This window comes from Rhincodon typus, chromosome 23 (assembly GCF_021869965.1).
Source record: "Rhincodon typus isolate 14 chromosome 23, sRhiTyp1.1, whole genome shotgun sequence".
NCBI lineage: Eukaryota > Metazoa > Chordata > Chondrichthyes > Orectolobiformes > Rhincodontidae > Rhincodon > Rhincodon typus.
In genome coordinates, this window is record NC_063354.1 from 44,165,514 (window position 1) to 44,170,485 (window position 4,972).

At 48.0% G+C, this 4,972-nt stretch overlaps 1 pseudogene; it reads right to left on the bottom strand.

Annotated features, from left to right (window-relative positions):
* Positions 1–793: 793 nt before the first annotated feature.
* The window catches only part of LOC125485906, a 32,708-nt pseudogene continuing 28,529 nt past the window's right edge, over positions 794–4,972 (bottom strand).

Consider the following 4,972-nt stretch of genomic DNA (forward strand, 5'->3'; position numbering starts at 1 on the left):
AGTATCACACCTGAAATCCCCCCTGCCCCCGCACCACCCCCCCCCCCCCACCCCGCCACCCATCATTCCATATGCCGTTCCCGGAGCAACTTGTAACTCAGTAGCAGACCTCAGAAATGACCCGCTCTCCGGCACAATCCTTAAAAGGCCACTGTGCATCCAGGATGGCTCTGTCTGTCTGGAGCTGCCCTATACCATTCCTGACATTTCCCTCAGACATGACAGGCAGAGGGAATTTACTGCCTCGCTTTCTGGAGAAATGTACTGTTTTTTAATTCATTAATTGGATTGTAACATGACTGGCTAGGCCAATATTTATTTTGCATCCCCAATTGCCCAGAGGGCCGTTTTGTGGGTCTGGAGTCACACGTAGGCCAGACCAGGTAAGGATGGCAGTTTCCTTCCCCAAAGGACATTAGTGAACCAGATGGGGTTTTTTCCCCAATAATAAGCAATGGATTCATAGTCATCATTAATTCCAAACTTCTACTGAATTCAATTCTGCCATCTACTGTGTTAGGATTCGAACCCAGGTCCCCAGAACATTACCTGGGTCTCTGGATTAATAAAAACCGAAAGAACTGCGGATGCTGTAAATTAGGAGCAAAAACAGAAGTTGCTGGAAAAAACTCAGCTGGCCTGGCAGCATCTGTGAAGAAATAATCAGAGTTAATGTTTTGGGTCTGGTGACCCTTCGTCAGAATATAAACTGATGTTTTCCCAGCTACCATGAGTTCTGAGGAAGGATCACCGGACCCGAAACGTTAACTCTGATTATTTCTTCACAGATGCTTCCAGGCCTGCTGAGCTCTGGATTAATAGTCTAGCGATAATACCACTAGGCCATCGTAACATAGTAGCAAGGGCAACATCATCCACTCCAGCGCTATCTTCTCTCTATTACCTCACAGTCAGGTTGTCTCCTCTCATGGACCACCTCCTCTCAAGGCTCTTACACGACCAGTCTCGCTTTCAACATTGTCCTTCACTCACCCACCCAAACCCGCAGCACCACTGACCCTGGATGCCCCCTGTGCGGCCCACTGATGTACTCAGGACACAGCCCCACCTGCAGCAAAAGAAACAGCTGTGCCACACGCTCTCAGGTCCTTTCAGACCTCCCTCTCTGTCTCTCATTCAAGGATGAGAACAGGCCGCTCGCTGTAAGACAGCAGGAGTCAGGACGAGTGGTGTGCTGCCCAACATTTAGCTCCTCACCTCCTTACAAGGACCGCACCCAGAACCCGACTGCCCTGGACCAGGCTATAACAGTGATCAGAAGCAGCTTTTGACCTACTGTATCAGGGAACACTGAGGGAAGGCCTGGACTGCATGGAGACCTGCTGACAATCAGGACAAGCTTGCTGGCCTTTTGTCTATTCTAAACGACTAGGTAAGACAACAGTGATATGAGCCTGGTGTCTCTGGCTGAGGGGGCAAAGTACAAAATGGTGAGGTAGGCCCAGAGAGAGTGAGTACCATAAGATTTATTGAAGAGCCTGGAGTTGCAACCTGGTCCAGTCCATGACTCTCTTCAAAGGGTTGGTGCAGGCCTGATGGGCCCAATAGCCTCTTTCAGTGCTGTAAGGATTCTATGAGCTGTGTGTGTGTCCCTGAGCGCACAGTGTGCTTGCTACAGCGTTACAGTGAGAGTTACAGTGACGGGCAGCCTAAGGTGTAACATTGAAGAGCAGAAGCGTCCTGTCAGTGGATTGGAGATGTTCAATCAGGCTGGCACATGTTGGATAACATGGACGTTGGTGCGTGCGGCCAGTGCCTGTGGAACGTACCCTGAGATATTGGTGCCCAGCGTCCGACATCATCTTCCTGTTCCTTCCAAACAAGCAGAGAGTTGAACCCATCAGGAACCTGCTCTGGTTTCCACGTCGAGCTTTCCTGATAGCTAGTTTGTTGGTGAGTTTGGTAAAATGGTAGCTAACCCATGGCAAGTTGAACTGTTTACAATCAACAGCAGGCATTAACTGGGAGCTTGCTAGCGAGAACCTTGCCACACTATATGCTACACGAGATGTAGCAAGATGACCTTGACATCGAGATGAGACTTGCCAAACATCTCACGCAGCTCTGCCACCATCTTGCCATAGCCCATGTCACCCAGGTTAGATTCCACCCCTTAGCCCCTCCACAGCTGTTGTCTGGCCTGCTGAGCTTTTCCAGCAGTTTATTCCAGTTAAATATGTCAGTGTTATTCACTTCACCTACTCTAATGTGACAGTGTGTTCCACATTCGAACCCATGCTCTCTGATACTGCCTCTATGCACTATAGTGAGACCATCCCTAAAAGTACAGGCTAGAAGACACACGGGAAGTAGAAATTAACCTCTCCTAATCCAGCCAGCAGATCCGGAGAGATGTTCCCAGAAATACCCAAAAGGCGGGATACACAGGCTCTGTAAACTCTGTCTTGAACCTGTGGATCAGACTCATCGTGTTGTCGATCCCATAAAAGTCCAGCGTGCCCTCAGGGTAGTCTAGGTAGATCCCAATTCTCTGGTACCTGCCGGATTGCAAACTGACCTCCTGTTTATTATGAAGAGCTAAATACTTGCTGTTACTGTACAGGAGACACCAGGACAGGCTGTTCCGCCCAATAAGGCTGCACATGTTCGACCCTTTCCTTTTGATTCCCTGGTAGGTGACTCCCATTCCCGCCCAGTGTCCGCTGATCTCCACCTCCCAATAGGAGCGGCCTTCCGACAGGCTCTCGGCACACAGCACCTGGGGGAAGTTGCTGAACCTCTCGGGGTGTTCAGGGTAAGGGACGCTTTCGGGGTCCACATCTGTCACCATGCAGTTGTTGTTTGACAGTAGTAGGTGCTTGTGTGCTGTGTTGGGATCAAACGTCAACCGGAAAGCATCTAGAGACATAATAGGAAGTAATTAATGGAGCACCCCTTCTGGAGTTATCAATCAGGATTCAACCAGGAACAGATAAGATAGAAACAGCGAGGTTCTTTCTACTGGCCAGTGAAACTAGAACTAGGGGGCATAACCTCAAAATAAGGGGGAGAAGATTTAGGACTGAGCTGAGGAAGAACTTCTTCACCCAAAGGGATATGAATCTCTGGAATTCCCTGCCTAGGGAAGCAGTTGAGGCTACCTCGTTGAATGTTTTTAAGGCAAAGTTTGTTGAACAGTAAGGGTTATGATGAGCGGGTGGGTAAATGGACCTGAGTTCACGAATAGATCAACCATGATCTTACTGAATGGCAAAGCAGGCTCAAAGGGCCAGCGGGCCTACTGCTGCTCCTTTTTTGTATGTTCTTATGAGGTCAGTATTGAAACCATCCATGATGCAGCCCAGCTGATGGTCCTTCCTTTACCGTTGAGACACATCCCACTTCACTTCACAGCTCTCAATCTTTAATATGATTGACTGTCCCAGCCAGGGATTAGCAGAGGGACTAAAGACTAAGGAAGGAAAGGACTGAGGTAGAGTTCCAAAGGCTTCTGAGCTCAGCGGGGCCGTGTCCAAGACCTGACAGACAGAACCCAGCCTCAGGATTTCTGGACAAATCTGCAGATGGCCCCTATCCAGAAGCTGTGATGATTGGTCACAGTGGGATACGTTGAGCACCAATGGTCGATAAACCAGCTCAAAATGTCAATGGATGGTGTGGGAAGAGCTCACGCAGTTTTATAAGGTCAAGGCCATGTGCACAATGTCAACAAAGCATCAAAATCCGAGGAGGTGAGCAAATGGCAATGGTGGGTGTTAGCTGGTTAATGAACACAAGGGGGAGACACTGTGTCCCTACTTTGAGCTGGGGAAACACTGATTAGTAATAGTGGGAGCAGAAACTGGGAGGGGCAGATAGCACTAGCATTGTGAATAGTAAGTTAATAGATGGAGTTGGAGTAAGGTTGAGTATAAGTTTCAAGTAGGATTGCGCTGTATGTATTTGAATGCACAGAGTATAGATTGGGGAGTGCCAGTCACAGATTTCCGAGACAGATTGTGATGTTGTGATAACGGAGACTTGTCCTCAAGGAAGGACAGGTCTGCATGTTAAATATCCCTGCTTAGAAGATGTTAAGAAAATATAGGAGAGGGAAAACAGGAGGGGAGGGATTTTTGGCTGAGGAGCATTGCAGTGCTAGAGAAAAAGGAAATCTCAGAGGGTTCAGAATTGATTTGGCTTGAGCTCAGGAATAAGAAGGGTGTAATTACATTGCGCATAGGAGTGGCCTCCTGCAGCACTGTAGCAATTGTGTGACTCACTCCTGCAGGGGGAGACACTCAGCTGTAGAGGGAGACACAGGTCCACTGGAAGCTCTGAAACATGGAGGCAAAGGAAAGCATCCTGGATTGTGCATCAAGAGGGAGCAGCCTCCTCTGCACAGGCAGAGGGTCCTTCCTAATGTGTGTGTGGGCTCAAAACTGTATACAGTGCTTCAACTGAGATTAACCAGTACCCTAATCCTTCAACATAACCTTCCCGCTCTTACAATCTGTTGGTGAAGTTTAGAACAGTTGCAGTTTCTACCAATCCTGCCACTTTTACTGATTTATGCATATCTGCACCCAGGTCTCTCTGTGTCTGTACATGGTTTAGAACAGCACCCTTTAATTTTAGACCATCTTTCTACTTTTTTGTACCAAAATGTATTCCCTCACACTTCTCTGTATGTGAGCGGTGATGTCATAGAGGTTTATGAGGGGCATGGATAGGGTGAATAGCAAAGCTTTTTTCCCGAGGTTTGGGGGAGTTCAAATCTAGTCGGCATAGGTTTAAGGTGATTGGGGAAGGATTTAAAAGGGACATAGAGTCATAAAGTCATACAGCTGTACAGCACGGAAACAGACTCTTTGGTACAACTCATCCATGCCGACCAGATATTCTAAATTAATCTAGTCCCATTCGCCAGCATTTGGTCCATATCCCTCTAAACCCTTCCTATTCATGTACCCATCCAGATGCCTTTTAAATGTTGTAATTGTACCAGCCT